Genomic DNA, 15969 nt, shown 5'->3' with positions numbered 1-15969 from the left:
CTGCCTCTCACTCTCCCCACCTGCCTCTCACTCTCCCCGCTTGCTTCTCACTCTCCCCGCTTGCTTCTCACTCTCCCCGCCTGCCTCTCACTCTCCCCACCTGTCTCTCACTCTCCCCACCTGCCTCTCACTCTCCCCACCTGCCTCTCACTCTCCCCGCCTGCCTCTCACTCTCCCCGCCTGCCTCACGCTCTCCTCACCTGCCTCTCACTCTCCCCGCCTGCCTCCCTCTCTCCCCGCCTGCCTCTCACTCTCCCCGCCTGCCTCTCGCTCTCCTCACCTGCCTCTCGCTCTCCTCACCTGCCTCTCACTCTCCCCACCTGCCTCTCACTCTCCCCGCCTGCCTCTCACTCTCCCCGCCTGCCTCTCACTCTCCCCGCCTGCCTCTCACTCTCGCCACCTGCCTCTCGCACTCCCCGCCTGCCTCTCGCTCTCACCACCTGCCTCTCGCTCTCCCCGCCTGTCTCTCACTCTCCCCGCTTGCCTCTCGGCTCCACACCTGCCTCTCGCTCTCCCCACCTGCCTCTCACTCTCCCCACCTGCCTCTCGCTCTCCCCGCCTGCCTCTCACTCTCCCCGCCTGCCTCTCACTCTCCCCACCTGCCTCTCACTCTCCCCAACCTGCCTCTCACTCTCCCCGCCTGCCTCTCTCTCTCCCCACCTGCCTCTCACATTCCCCACTTCTCTCTCTCCCCGCCTGCCTCTCTCTCTCCCCGCCTGCCTCTCACTCTCCCCGCCTGCCTCTCACTCTCCCCGCCTGCCTCTCACTCTCCGCGCCTGACTCTCACTCTCCCCGCCTGCCTCTCACTCTCCCCGCCTGCCTCTCACTCTCCCCGCCTGCCTCTCACTCTCCCCGCCTGCCTCTCACTCTCCCCGCCTGCCTCTCACTCTCCCCACATGCCTCGCACTCTCCCCGCCTGCCTCTCACTCTCCCCGCCTGCCTCTCACTCTCCCCACATGCCTCTCACTCTCCCCACCTGCCTCTCACTCTCCCCACCTGCCTCTCACTCTCCCCGCTTGCTTCTCACTCTCCCCGCCTGCCTCTCACTCTCCCCACCTGCCTCTCACTCTCCCCACCTGCCTCTCACTCTCCCCGCTTGCTTCTCACTCTCCCCGCTAGCTTCTCACTCTCCCCGCCTGCCTCTCACTCTCCCCACCTGTCTCTCACTCTCCCCACCTGCCTCTCACTCTCCCCACCTGCCTCTCACTCTCCCCGCCTGCCTCTCACTCTCCCCGCCTGCCTCACGCTCTCCTCACCTGCCTCTCACTCTCCCCGCCTGCCTCCCTCTCTCCCCGCCTGCCTCTCACTCTCCCCGCCTGCCTCTCGCTCTCCTCACCTGCCTCTCGCTCTCCTCACCTGCCTCTCACTCTCCCCACCTGCCTCTCTCTCTCCCCACCTGCCTCTCACTCTCCCCAGCTCTCTCTCCCCGCCTGCCTCTCACTCTCCCCGCCTGCCTCTCACTCTCCCCGCCTGCCTCTCACTCTCGCCACCTGCCTCTCGCACTCCCCGCCTGCCTCTCGCTCTCACCACCTGCCTCTCGCTCTCCCCGCCTGTCTCTCACTCTCCCCGCTTGCCTCTCGGCTCCACACCTGCCTCTCACTCTCCCCACCTGCCTCTCACTCTCCCCGCCTGCCTCTCTCTCTCCCCGCCTGCCTCTCACATTCCCCACTTCTCTCTCTCCCCGCCTGCCTCTCTCTCTCCCCGCCTGCCTCTCACTCTCCCCGCCTGCCTCTCACTCTCCCCGCCTGCCTCTCACTCTCCCCGCCTGCCTCTCACTCTCCCCGCCTGCCTCTCACTCTCCCCGCCTGCCTCTCACTCTCCCCGCCTGCCTCTCACTCTCCCCACATGCCTCGCACTCTCCCCGCCTGCCTCTCACTCTCCCCGCCTGCCTCTCACTCTCCCCACCTGCCTCTCACTCTCCCCACCTGCCTCTCACTCTCCCCACCTGCCTCTCACTCTCCCCGCCTGCTTCTCACTCTCCCCGCCTGCCTCTCACTCTCCCCACCTGCCTCTCACTCTCCCCACCTGCCTCTCACTCTCCCCGCTTGCTTCTCACTCTCCTCACCTGCCTCTCATTCTCCCTACCTGCCTCTCTCTCTCCCCGCCTGCCTCTCACTCTCCCCACTTCTCTCTCTCCCCGCCTGCCTCTCTCTCTCCCCGCCTGCCTCTCACTCTCCCCGCCTGCCTCTCACTCTCCCCACAAGCCTCTCACTCTCCCCGCCTACCTCTCACTCTCCCCGCCTGACTCTCACTCTCCCCGCCTGCCTCTCATTCTCCCCGCCTGCCTCTCACTCTCCCCGCCTGCCTCTCACTCTCCCCGCCTGCCTCTCACTCTCCCCACATGCCTCGCACTCTCCCCGCCTGCCTCTCACTCTCCCCGCCTGCCTCTCACTCTCCCCACATGCCTCTCACTCTCCCCACCTGCCTCTCACTCTCCCCGCCTGCCTCTCTCTCTCCCCGCCTGCCTCTCACTCTCCCCGCCTGCCTCTCACTCTCCCCACAAGCCTCTCACTCTCCCCGCCTGCCTCTCACTCTCCCCGCCTGACTCTCACTCTCCCCGCCTGCCTCTCACTCTCCCCGCCTGCCTCTCACTCTCCCCGCCTGCCTCTCACTCTCCCCACATGCCTCGCACTCTCCCCGCCTGCCTCTCACTCTCCCCGCCTGCCTCTCACTCTCCCCACATGCCTCTCACTCTCCCCACCTGCCTCTCACTCTCCCCGCCTGCCTCTCACTCTCTCCACCTGCCTCTCACTCTACTCACTTCTCTCTCTCCCCGCTTGCCTCACTCTCTCCCCGCCTGCCTCTCACTCTACTCACTTCTCTCTCTCCCCGCCTGCCTCTCACTCTCCCCGCCTGCCTCTCACTCTCCCCAGCTCTCTCTCCCCGCCTGCCTCTCACTCTCCCAGCTCTCTCTCCCCCCTGCCTCTCACTCTCCCCGCCTGCCTCTTACTCTCCCCAGCTCTCTCTCCCCGCCTGCCTCTCAATCTCCCAGCTCTCTCTCCCCGCCTGCCTCTCACTCTCCCCGCCTGCCTCTCGCTCTCCCCACCTGCCTCTCACTCTCCCCGTCTGCCTCTCGCTCTCCCCGCCTGTCTCTCACTCTCCCCACCTGCCTCTCACTCTCCCCACCTGCCTCTCACTCTCCCCGCCTGCCTCTCACTCTCCCCGCCTGCCTCACGCTCTCCTCACCTGCCTCTCACTCTCCCCGCCTGCCTCCCTCTCTCCCCGCCTGTCTCTCACTCTCCCCGCCTGCCTCTCGCTCTCCTCACCTGCCTCTCACTCTCCCCACCTGTCTCTCTCCCCGCCTGCCTCTCACTCTCCCCGCCTGCCTCTCACTCTCCCCACATGCCTCTCACTCTCCCCACCTGCCTCTCACTCTCCCCGCCTGCCTCTCACTCTCTCCACCTGCCTCTCACTCTACTCACTTCTCTCTCTCCCCGCCTGCCTCTCTCTCTCCCTGCCTGCCTCTCACTCTACTCACTTCTCTCTCTCCCCGCCTGCCTCTCACTCTCCCCGCCTGCCTCTAACTCTCCCCAGCTCTCTCTCCCCCCCTGCCTCTCACTCTCCCCGCCTGCCTCTTACTCTCCCTAGCTCTCTCTCCCCGCCTGCCTCTCACTCTCCCAGCTCTCTCTCCCCGCCTGCCTCTCACTCTCCCTGCCTGCCTCTCGCTCTCCCCACCTGCCTCTCACTCTCCCCACCTGCCTCTCACTCTCCCCGCCTGCCTCTCACTCTCCCCGCCTGCCTCTCGCTCTCCCCGCCTGCCTCTCACTCTCCCCGCCTGCCTCTCACTCTCCCCGCCTGCCTCTCGCTCTCCTCACCTGCCTCTCACTCTCCCCGCCTGCCTCTCTCTCTCCCCGCCTGCCTCTCACTCTCCCCGCCTGCCTCTCGCTCTCCTCACCTGCCTCTCACTCTCCCCGCCTGCCTCCCTCTCTCCCCGCCTGCCTCTCACTCTCCCCACTTCTCTCTTTCCCCGCCTGCCTCTCTCTCTCCCCGCCTGCCTCTCACTCTCCCCGCCTGCCTCTCACTCTCCCCACTTCTCTCTCTCCCCGCCTGCCGCTCATTCTCCCCAGCTCTCTCTCACCATCTGCCTCTCACTCTCCCCGCCTGCCTCTCCCTCTCCCCAGCTCTCTCTCCCCGCCTGCCTCTCACTCTCCCCACCTGCCTCTCACTCTCCCCGCCTGCCTCTCACTCTCCCCACCCGCCTCTCACATTCCCCACTTCTCTCTCTCCCCGCCTGCCTCTCTCCCCGCCTGCCTCTCACTCTCCCCACCTGCCTCTCACTCTCCCCACCTGCCTCTCGCTCTCCCCGCCTGCCTCTCACTCTCCCCACCTGCCTCTCACTCTCCCCACCTGCCTCTCACTCTCCCCACCTGCCTCTCTCTCTCACCGTCTGCCTCTCACTCTCCCCACCTGCCTCTCACTCTCCCTGCCTGCCTCTCACTCTCCCCACCTGCCTCTCACTCTCCCCGCCTGCCGCTCACTCTCCCCGCCTGCCTCTCGCTCTCCCCGCATGCCTCTCACTCTCCCCGCCTGCCTCTCACTCTCCCCACCTGCCTCTCGCACTCCCCGCCTGCCTCTCGCTCTCACCACCTGCCTCTCGCTCTCCCCGCCTGTCTCTCACTCTCCCCGCTTGCCTCTCGGCTCCACACCTGCCTCTCGCTCTCCCCACCTGCCTCTCACTCTCCCCACCTGCCTCTCGCTCTCCCCGCCTGCCTCTCACTCTCCCCGCCTGCCTCTCACTCTCCCCACCTGCCTCTCACTCTCCCCAACCTGCCTCTCACTCTCCCCGCTTGCCTCTCTCTCTCCCCACCTGCCTCTCACATTCCCCACTTCTCTCTCTCCCCGCCTGCCTCTCTCTCTCCCCGCCTGCCTCTCACTCTCCCCGCCTGCCTCTCACTCTCCCCGCCTGCCTGTCACTCTCCGCGCCTGACTCTCACTCTCCCCGCCTGCCTCACACTCTCCCCGCCTGCCTCTCACTCTCCCCGCCTGCCTCTCACTCTCCCCGCCTGCCTCTCACTCTCCCCACATGCCTCGCACTCTCCCCGCCTGCCTCTCACTCTCCCCGCCTGCCTCTCACTCTCCCCACATGCCTCTCACTCTCCCCACCTGCTTCTCACTCTCCCCACCTGCCTCTCACTCTCCCCACCTGCCTCTCACTCTCCCCGCTTGCTTCTCACTCTCCCCGCCTGCCTCTCACTCTCCCCACCTGCCTCTCACTCTCCCCACCTGCCTCTCACTCTCCCCGCTTGCTTCTCACTCTCCCCGCTTGCTTCTCACTCTCCCCGCCTGCCTCTCACTCTCCCCACCTGCCTCTCACTCTCCCCACCTGCCTCTCACTCTCCCCGCCTGCCTGTCACTCTCCCCGCCTGCCTCTCACTCTCCCCGCCTGCCTCTCGCTCTCCCCGCCTGTCTCTCACTCTCCCCACCTGCCTCTCACTCTCCCCACCTGCCTCTCACTCTCCCCGCCTGCCTCTCACTCTCCCCGCCTGCCTCACGCTCTCCTCACCTGCCTCTCACTCTCCCCGCCTGCCTCCCTCTCTCCCCGCCTGCCTCTCACTCTCCCCGCCTGCCTCTCGCTCTCCTCACCTGCCTCTCACTCTCCCCACCTGCCTCTCTCTCTCCCCGCCTGCCTCTCACTCTCCCCGCCTGCCTCTCACTCTCCCCACATGCCTCTCACTCTCCCCACCTGCCTCTCACTCTCCCCGCCTGCCTCTCACTCTCTCCACCTGCCTCTCACTCTACTCACTTCTCTCTCTCCCCGCCTGCCTCTCTCTCTCCCTGCCTGCCTCTCACTCTACTCACTTCTCTCTCTCCCCGCCTGCCTCTCACTCTCCCCGCCTGCCTCTAACTCTCCCCAGCTCTCTCTCCCCCCCTGCCTCTCACTCTCCCCGCCTGCCTCTTACTCTCCCGAGCTCTCTCTCCCCACCTGCCTCTCACTCTCCCAGCTCTCTCTCCCCGCCTGCCTCTCACTCTCCCCGCCTGCCTCTCGCTCTCCCCACCTGCCTCTCACTCTCCCCGTCTGCCTCTCGCTCTCCCCGCCTGTCTCTCACTCTCCCCACCTGCCTCTCACTCTCCCCACCTGCCTCTCACTCTCCCCGCCTGCCTCTCACTCTCCCCGCCTGCCTCACGCTCTCCTCACCTGCCTCTCACTCTCCCCGCCTGCCTCCCTCTCTCCCCGCCTGCCTCTCACTCTCCCCGCCTGCCTCTCGCTCTCCTCACCTGCCTCTCGCTCTCCTCACCTGCCTCTCACTCTCCCCACCTGCCTCTCTCTCTCCCCGCCTGCCTCTCACTCTCCCCGCCTGCCTCTCACTCTCCCCACATGCCTCTCACTCTCCCCACCTGCCTCTCACTCTCCCCGCCTGCCTCTCACTCTCTCCACATGCCTCTCACTCTACTCACTTCTCTCTCTCCCCGCCTGCCTCTCACTCTCCCCGCCTGCCTCTAACTCTCCCCAGCTCTCTCTCCCCCCCTGCCTCTCACTCTCCCCGCCTGCCTCTTACTCTCCCTAGCTCTCTCTCCCCGCCTGCCTCTCACTCTCCCAGCTCTCTCTCCCCGCCTGCCTCTCGCTCTCCTCGCCTGCCTCTCGCTCTCCCCGCCTGCCTCTCACTCTCCCCGCCTGCCTCTCACTCTCCCCGCCTGCCTCTCGCTCTCCTCACCTGCCTCTCACTCTCCCCGCCTGCCTCTCTCTCTCCCCGCCTGCCTCTCTCTCTCCCCGCCTGCCTCTCACTCTCCCCGCCTGCCTCTCACTCTCCCCGCCTGCCTCTCGCTCTCCTCACCTGCCTCTCTCTCTCCCCGCCTGCCTCTCACTCTCCCCACTTCTCTCTCTCCCCGCCTGCCTCTCTCTCTCCCCGCCTGCCTCTCACTCTCCCCGCCTGCCTCTCACTCTCCCCACTTCTCTCTCTCCCCGCCTGCCTCTCTCTCCCCGCCTGCCTCTCTCTCTCCCCGCCTGACGCTCACTCTCCCCGCCTGCCACTCATTCTCCCCAGCTCTCTCTCACCGTCTGCCTCTCACTCTCCCCGCCTGCCTCTCCCTCTCCCCAGCTCTCTCTCCCCGCCTGCCTCTCACTCTCCCCGCCTGCCTCTCACTCTCCCCACCTGCCTCTCACTCTCCCCGCCTGCCTCTCACTCTCCCCACCCGCCTCTCACATTACCCACTTCTCTCTCTCCCCGCCTGCCTCTCTCTCTCCCCGCCTGCCTCTCTCTCTCCCCGCCTGCCTCTCACTCTCCCCACCTGCCTCTCACTCTCCCCACCTGCCTCTCGCTCTCCCCGCCTGCCTCTCACTCTCCCCACCTGCCTCTCACTCTCCCCACCTGCCTCTCACTCTCCCCACCTGCCTCTCTCTCTCACCGTCTGCCTCTCACTCTCCCCACCTGCCTCTCACTCTCCCTGCCTGCCTCTCACTCTCCCCACCTGCCTCTCACTCTCCCCGCCTGCCGCTCACTCTCCCCACCTGCCTCTCACTCTCCCCACCTGCCTCTCACTCTCCCCACCTGCCTCTCGCTCTCCCCGCATGCCTCTCACTCTCCCCACCTGCCTCTCGCTCTCCCCGCCTGCCTCTCGCTCTCCCCGCATGCCTCTCGCTCTCCCCACCTGCCTCTCGCTCTCCCCGCCTGCCTCTCGCTCTCCCCGCATGCCTCTCACTCTCCCCGCCTGCCTCTCGCTCTCCCCACCTGCCTCTCGCACTCCCCGCCTGCCTCTCGCTCTCACCACCTGCCTCTCGCTCTCCCCGCCTGTCTCTCACTCTCCCCGCTTGCCTCTCGCTCTCCACACCTGCCTCTCGCTCTCCCCACCTGCCTCTCACTCTCCCCACCTGCCTCTCGCTCTCCCCGCCTGCCTCTCACTCTCCCCGCCTGCCTCTCACTCTCCCCACCTGCCTCTCACTCTCCCCACCTGCCTCTCTCTCTCCCCACCTGCCTCTCACATTCCCCACTTCTCTCTCTCCCCGCCTGCCTCTCTCTCTCCCCGCCTGCCTCTCACTCTCCCCGCCTGCCTCTCACTCTCCCCACCTGCCTCTCACTCTCCCCAGCTCTCTCTCCCCGCCTGCCTCTCACTCTCCCCGCCTGCCTCTCACTCTCCCCAGCTCTCTTTCCCCGCCTGCCTCTCACTCTCCCCGCCTGCCTCTCGCTCTCCCCGCATGCCTCTCACTCTCCCCGCCTGCCTCTCACTCTCCCCACCTGCCTCTCGCACTCCCCGCCTGCCTCTCGCTCTCACCACCTGCCTCTCGCTCTCCCCGCCTGTCTCTCACTCTCCCCGCTTGCCTCTCGGCTCCACACCTGCCTCTCGCTCTCCCCACCTGCCTCTCACTCTCCCCACCTGCCTCTCGCTCTCCCCGCCTGCCTCTCACTCTCCCCGCCTGCCTCTCACTCTCCCCACCTGCCTCTCACTCTCCCCAACCTGCCTCTCACTCTCCCCGCCTGCCTCTCTCTCTCCCCACCTGCCTCTCACATTCCCCACTTCTCTCTCTCCCCGCCTGCCTCTCTCTCTCCCCGCCTGCCTCTCACTCTCCCCGCCTGCCTCTCACTCTCCCCGCCTGCCTCTCACTCTCCGCGCCTGACTCTCACTCTCCCCGCCTGCCTCTCACTCTCCCCGCCTGCCTCTCACTCTCCCCGCCTGCCTCTCACTCTCCCCGCCTGCCTCTCACTCTCCCCGCCTGCCTCTCACTCTCCCCACATGCCTCGCACTCTCCCCGCCTGCCTCTCACTCTCCCCGCCTGCCTCTCACTCTCCCCACATGCCTCTCACTCTCCCCACCTGCCTCTCACTCTCCCCACCTGCCTCTCACTCTCCCCGCTTGCTTCTCACTCTCCCCGCCTGCCTCTCACTCTCCCCACCTGCCTCTCACTCTCCCCACCTGCCTCTCACTCTCCCCGCTTGCTTCTCACTCTCCCCGCTTGCTTCTCACTCTCCCCGCCTGCCTCTCACTCTCCCCACCTGTCTCTCACTCTCCCCACCTGCCTCTCACTCTCCCCACCTGCCTCTCACTCTCCCCGCCTGCCTCTCACTCTCCCCGCCTGCCTCACGCTCTCCTCACCTGCCTCTCACTCTCCCCGCCTGCCTCCCTCTCTCCCCGCCTGCCTCTCACTCTCCCCGCCTGCCTCTCGCTCTCCTCACCTGCCTCTCGCTCTCCTCACCTGCCTCTCACTCTCCCCACCTGCCTCTCTCTCTCCCCACCTGCCTCTCACTCTCCCCAGCTCTCTCTCCCCGCCTGCCTCTCACTCTCCCCGCCTGCCTCTCACTCTCCCCGCCTGCCTCTCACTCTCGCCACCTGCCTCTCGCACTCCCCGCCTGCCTCTCGCTCTCACCACCTGCCTCTCGCTCTCCCCGCCTGTCTCTCACTCTCCCCGCTTGCCTCTCGGCTCCACACCTGCCTCTCGCTCTCCCCACCTGCCTCTCACTCTCCCCACCTGCCTCTCGCTCTCCCCGCCTGCCTCTCACTCTCCCCGCCTGCCTCTCACTCTCCCCACCTGCCTCTCACTCTCCCCAACCTGCCTCTCACTCTCCCCGCCTGCCTCTCTCTCTCCCCACCTGCCTCTCACATTCCCCACTTCTCTCTCTCCCCGCCTGCCTCTCTCTCTCCCCGCCTGCCTCTCACTCTCCCCGCCTGCCTCTCACTCTCCCCGCCTGCCTCTCACTCTCCCCGCCTGCCTCTCACTCTCCCCGCCTGCCTCTCACTCTCCCCGCCTGCCTCTCACTCTCCCCACATGCCTCGCACTCTCCCCGCCTGCCTCTCACTCTCCCCGCCTGCCTCTCACTCTCCCCACATGCCTCTCACTCTCCCCACCTGCCTCTCACTCTCCCCACCTGCCTCTCACTCTCCCCGCTTGCTTCTCACTCTCCCCGCCTGCCTCTCACTCTCCCCACCTGCCTCTCACTCTCCCCACCTGCCTCTCACTCTCCCCGCTTGCTTCTCACTCTCCCCGCTTGCTTCTCACTCTCCCCGCCTGCCTCTCACTCTCCCCACCTGTCTCTCACTCTCCCCACCTGCCTCTCACTCTCCCCACCTGCCTCTCACTCTCCCCGCCTGCCTCTCACTCTCCCCGCCTGCCTCACGCTCTCCTCACCTGCCTCTCACTCTCCCCGCCTGCCTCCCTCTCTCCCCGCCTGCCTCTCACTCTCCCCGCCTGCCTCTCGCTCTCCTCACCTGCCTCTCGCTCTCCTCACCTGCCTCTCACTCTCCCCACCTGCCTCTCTCTCTCCCCGCCTGCCTCTCACTCTCCCCGCCTGCCTCTCACTCTCCCCACATGCCTCTCACTCTCCCCACCTGCCTCTCACTCTCCCCGCCTGCCTCTCACTCTCTCCACCTGCCTCTCACTCTACTCACTTCTCTCTCTCCCCGCCTGCCTCTCTCTCTCCCTGCCTGCCTCTCACTCTACTCACTTCTCTCTCTCCCCGCCTGCCTCTCACTCTCCCCGCCTGCCTCTAACTCTCCCCAGCTCTCTCTCCCCCCCTGCCTCTCACTCTCCCCGCCTGCCTCTTACTCTCCCTAGCTCTCTCTCCCCGCCTGCCTCTCACTCTCCCAGCTCTCTCTCCCCGCCTGCCTCTCACTCTCCCCGCCTGCCTCTCACTCTCCTCGCCTGCCTCTCGCTCTCCCCGCCTGCCTCTCACTCTCCCCGCCTGCCTCTCACTCTCCCCGCCTGCCTCTCGCTCTCCTCACCTGCCTCTCTCTCTCCCCGCCTGCCTCTCACTCTCCCCACTTCTCTCTCTCCCCGCCTGCCTCTCTCTCTCCCCGCCTGCCTCTCACTCTCCCCGCCTGCCTCTCACTCTCCCCACTTCTCTCTCTCCCCGCCTGCCTCTCTCTCCCCGCCTGCCTCTCTCTCTCCCCGCCTGACGCTCACTCTCCCCGCCTGCCACTCATTCTCCCCAGCTCTCTCTCACCGTCTGCCTCTCACTCTCCCCGCCTGCCTCTCCCTCTCCCCAGCTCTCTCTCCCCGCCTGCCTCTCACTCTCCCCGCCTGCCTCTCACTCTCCCCACCTGCCTCTCACTCTCCCCGCCTGCCTCTCACTCTCCCCACCCGCCTCTCACATTCCCCACTTCTCTCTCTCCCCGCCTGCCTCTCTCTCTCCCCGCCTGCCTCTCTCTCTCCCCGCCTGCCTCTCACTCTCCCCACCTGCCTCTCACTCTCCCCACCTGCCTCTCGCTCTCCCCGCCTGCCTCTCACTCTCCCCACCTGCCTCTCACTCTCCCCACCTGCCTCTCACTCTCCCCACCTGCCTCTCTCTCTCACCGTCTGCCTCTCACTCTCCCCACCTGCCTCTCACTCTCCCTGCCTGCCTCTCACTCTCCCCACCTGCCTCTCACTCTCCCCGCCTGCCGCTCACTCTCCCCACCTGCCTCTCACTCTCCCCACCTGCCTCTCACTCTCCCCACCTGCCTCTCGCTCTCCCCGCATGCCTCTCACTCTCCCCACCTGCCTCTCGCTCTCCCCGCCTGCCTCTCGCTCTCCCCGCATGCCTCTCGCTCTCCCCACCTGCCTCTCGCTCTCCCCGCCTGCCTCTCGCTCTCCCCGCATGCCTCTCACTCTCCCCGCCTGCCTCTCGCTCTCCCCACCTGCCTCTCGCACTCCCCGCCTGCCTCTCGCTCTCACCACCTGCCTCTCGCTCTCCCCGCCTGTCTCTCACTCTCCCCGCTTGCCTCTCGCTCTCCACACCTGCCTCTCGCTCTCCCCACCTGCCTCTCACTCTCCCCACCTGCCTCTCGCTCTCCCCGCCTGCCTCTCACTCTCCCCGCCTGCCTCTCACTCTCCCCACCTGCCTCTCACTCTCCCCACCTGCCTCTCTCTCTCCCCACCTGCCTCTCACATTCCCCACTTCTCTCTCTCCCCGCCTGCCTCTCTCTCTCCCCGCCTGCCTCTCACTCTCCCCGCCTGCCTCTCACTCTCCCCACCTGCCTCTCACTCTCCCCAGCTCTCTCTCCCCGCCTGCCTCTCACTCTCTCCGCCTGCCTCTCACTCTCCCCAGCTCTCTTTCCCCGCCTGCCTCTCACTCTCCCCGCCTGCCTCTCGCTCTCCCCGCATGCCTCTCACTCTCCCCGCCTGCCTCTCACTCTCCCCACCTGCCTCTCGCACTCCCCGCCTGCCTCTCGCTCTCACCACCTGCCTCTCGCTCTCCCCGCCTGTCTCTCACTCTCCCCGCTTGCCTCTCGGCTCCACACCTGCCTCTCGCTCTCCCCACCTGCCTCTCACTCTCCCCACCTGCCTCTCGCTCTCCCCGCCTGCCTCTCACTCTCCCCGCCTGCCTCTCACTCTCCCCACCTGCCTCTCACTCTCCCCAACCTGCCTCTCACTCTCCCCGCCTGCCTCTCTCTCTCCCCACCTGCCTCTCACATTCCCCACTTCTCTCTCTCCCCGCCTGCCTCTCTCTCTCCCCGCCTGCCTCTCACTCTCCCCGCCTGCCTCTCACTCTCCCCGCCTGCCTCTCACTCTCCGCGCCTGACTCTCACTCTCCCCGCCTGCCTCTCACTCTCCCCGCCTGCCTCTCACTCTCCCCGCCTGCCTCTCACTCTCCCCGCCTGCCTCTCACTCTCCCCGCCTGCCTCTCACTCTCCCCACATGCCTCGCACTCTCCCCGCCTGCCTCTCACTCTCCCCGCCTGCCTCTCACTCTCCCCACATGCCTCTCACTCTCCCCACCTGCCTCTCACTCTCCCCACCTGCCTCTCACTCTCCCCGCTTGCTTCTCACTCTCCCCGCCTGCCTCTCACTCTCCCCACCTGCCTCTCACTCTCCCCACCTGCCTCTCACTCTCCCCGCTTGCTTCTCACTCTCCCCGCTTGCTTCTCACTCTCCCCGCCTGCCTCTCACTCTCCCCACCTGCCTCTCACTCTCCCCACCTGCCTCTCACTCTCCCCGCCTGCCTGTCACTCTCCCCGCCTGCCTCTCGCTCTCCCCACCTTCCTCTCACTCTCCCGGCCTGCCTCTCTCTCTCTCCGCCTGCCTCTCACTCTCCCCACCTGCCTCTCACTCTCCCCGCCTGCCTCTCTCTCTCCCCACCTCCTCTCACTCTCTCCGCCTGCCTCTCACTCTCCCCACCTGCCTCTCACTCTCCCCGCCTGCCTCTCACTCTCCCCGCTTGCCTCTCACTCTCCCCACCTGCCTCTCGCTCTCCCCGCCTGCCTCTCGCTCTCCCCGCTTGCCTCTCAATCTCCCCACCTGCCTCTCACTCTCCGCACCTGTCGGTCACTCTCCGCACCTGTCTCTCGCTCTCCCCACTTCTCTCTCTCCCCGCCTGCCTCTCACTCTCCCCACCTGCCTCTCTCTCTCCGCACCTGTCGGTCACTCTCCGCACCTGTCTCTCACTCTCCCCACTTCTCTCTCTCCCCGCCTGCCTCTCACTCTCCCCACCTGCCTCTCACTCTCCCCGCTTGCCTCTCACTCTCCCCGCTTGCCTCTCACTCTCCCCGCCTGCAACTCACTCTCCCCGCTTGCCTCTCACTCTCCCCACTTGCCTCTCACTCTCCCCGCCTGCCTCTCGCTCTCCCCACCTGCCTCTCGCTCTCCCCGCCTGCCTCTCACTCTCCCCGCCTGCTTCTCACTCTCCCCGCTTGCCTCTCGTTCTCCACACCTGCCTCTCACTCTCCCCACCTGCCTCTCACATTCCAAACTTCTCTCTCTCCCCGCCTGCCTCTCTCTCTCCCCGCCTGCCTCTCACTCTCCCCACCTGCCTCTCACTCTCCCCGCCTGCCTCTCACTCTCCCCGCCTGCCTCTCGCTCTCCTCACATGCCTCTCACTCTCCCCGCCTGCCTCTCACTCTCCCCGCCTGCCTCTCACTCTCCCCGCTTGCCTCTTGCTCTCCTCCCCTGCCTCTCACTCTCCCCGCCTGCCTCTCTCTCTCCCCGCCTGCCTCTCACGCTTCCCCGCCTGCCTCTCGCTCTCCTCACCTGCCTCTCATTCTCCCTACCTGCCTCTCTCTCTCCCCGCCTGCCTCTCACTCTCCCCACTTCTCTCTCTCCCCGCCTGCCTCTCTCTCTCCCCGCCTGCCTCTCACTCTCCCCGCCTGCCTCTCACTCTCCCCACTTCTCTCTCTCCCCGCCTGCCTCTCTCTCCCCGCCTGCCTCTCTCTCTCCCCGCCTGCCTCTCACTCTCCCCGCCTGCCTCTCACTCTCCCCGCCTGCCTCTCACTCTCCCCGCCTGACTCTCACTCTCCCCGCCTGCCTCTCACTCTCCCCGCCTGCCTCTCACTCTCCGCGCCTGCCTCTCACTCTCCCCGCCTGCCTCTCACTCCCCCCACATGCCTCGCACTCTCCCCGCCTGCCTCTCACTCTCCCCGCCTGCCTCTCACTCTCCCCACATGCCTCTCACTCTCCCCACCTGCCTCTCACACTCCCCGCCTGCCTCTCACTCTCTCCACCTGCCTCTCACTCTACTCACTTCTCTCTCTCCCCGCTTGCCTCTCTCTCTCCCCGCCTGCCTCTCACTCTACTCACTTCTCTCTCTCCCCGCCTGCCTCTCACTCTCCCAGCTCTCTCTCCCCCCCTGCCTCTCACTCTCCCCGCCTGCCTCTTACTCTCCCCAGCTCTCTCTCCCTGCCTGCCTCTCACTCTCCCAGCTCTCTCTCCCCGGCTGCCTCTCACTCTCCCCGCCTGCCTCTCGCTCTCCCCACCTGCCTCTCACTCTCCCCGTCTGCCTCTCGCTCTCCCCGCCTGTCTCTCACTCTCCCCACCTGCCTCTCACTCTCCCCACCTGCCTCTCACTCTCCCCGCCTGCCTCTCACTCTCCCCGCCTGCCTCACGCTCTCCTCACCTGCCTCTCACTCTCCCCGCCTGCCTCCCTCTCTCCCCGCCTGCCTCTCACTCTCCCCGCCTGCCTCTCGCTCTCCTCACCTGCCTCTCACTCTCCCCACCTGCCTCTCTCTCTCCCCGCCTGCCTCTCACTCTCCCCGCCTGCCTCTCACTCTCCCCACATGCCTCTCACTCTCCCCACCTGCCTCTCACTCTCCCCGCCTGCCTCTCACTCTCTCCACCTGCCTCTCACTCTACTCACTTCTCTCTCTCCCCGCCTGCCTCACTCTCTCCCTGCCTGCCTCTCACTCTACTCACTTCTCTCTCTCCCCGCCTGCCTCTCACTCTCCCCGCCTGCCTCTAACTCTCCCCAGCTCTCTCTCCCCCCCTGCCTCTCACTCTCCCCGCCTGCCTCTTACTCTCCCTAGCTCTCTCTCCCCGCCTGCCTCTCACTCTCCCAGCTCTCTCTCCCCGCCTGCCTCTCACTCTCCCTGCCTGCCTCTCGCTCTCCCCACCTGCCTCTCACTCTCCCCGCCTGCCTCTCACTCTCCCCGCCTGACTCTCACTCTCCCCGCCTGCCTCTCACTCTCCCCGCCTGCCTCTCACTCTCCCCGCCTGCCTCTCACTCTCCCCGCCTGCCTCTCACTCTCCCCACATGCCTCGCACTCTCCCCGCCTGCCTCTCACTCTCCCCGCCTGCCTCTCACTCTCCCCACATGCCTCTCACTCTCCCCACCTGCCTCTCACTCTCCCCGCCTGCCTCTCACTCTCTCCACCTGCCTCTCACTCTACTCACTTCTCTCTCTCCCCGCTTGCCTCACTCTCTCCCCGCCTGCCTCTCACTCTACTCACTTCTCTCTCTCCCCGCCTGCCTCTCACTCTCCCCGCCTGCCTCTCACTCTCCCCAGCTCTCTCTCCCCGCCTGCCTCTCACTCTCCCAGCTCTCTCTCCCCCCTGCCTCTCACTCTCCCCGCCTGCCTCTTACTCTCCCCAGCTCTCTCTCCCCGCCTGCCTCTCACTCTCCCAGCTCTCTCTCCCCGCCTGCCTCTCACTCTCCCCGCCTGCCTCTCGCTCTCCCCACCTGCCTCTCACTCTCCCCGTCTGCCTCTCGCTCTCCCCGCCTGTCTCTCACTCTCCCCACCTGCCTCTCACTCTCCCCACCTGCCTCTCACTCTCCCCGCCTGCCTCTCACTCTCCCCGCCTGCCTCACGCTCTCCTCACCTGCCTCTCACTCTCCCCGCCTGCCTCCCTCTCTCCC

This window comes from Pristiophorus japonicus, chromosome 1 (genome assembly GCF_044704955.1).
Source record: "Pristiophorus japonicus isolate sPriJap1 chromosome 1, sPriJap1.hap1, whole genome shotgun sequence".
Classification (NCBI taxonomy): Eukaryota; Metazoa; Chordata; class Chondrichthyes; family Pristiophoridae; genus Pristiophorus; species Pristiophorus japonicus.
This window is presented reverse-complemented; position numbering follows the sequence as displayed.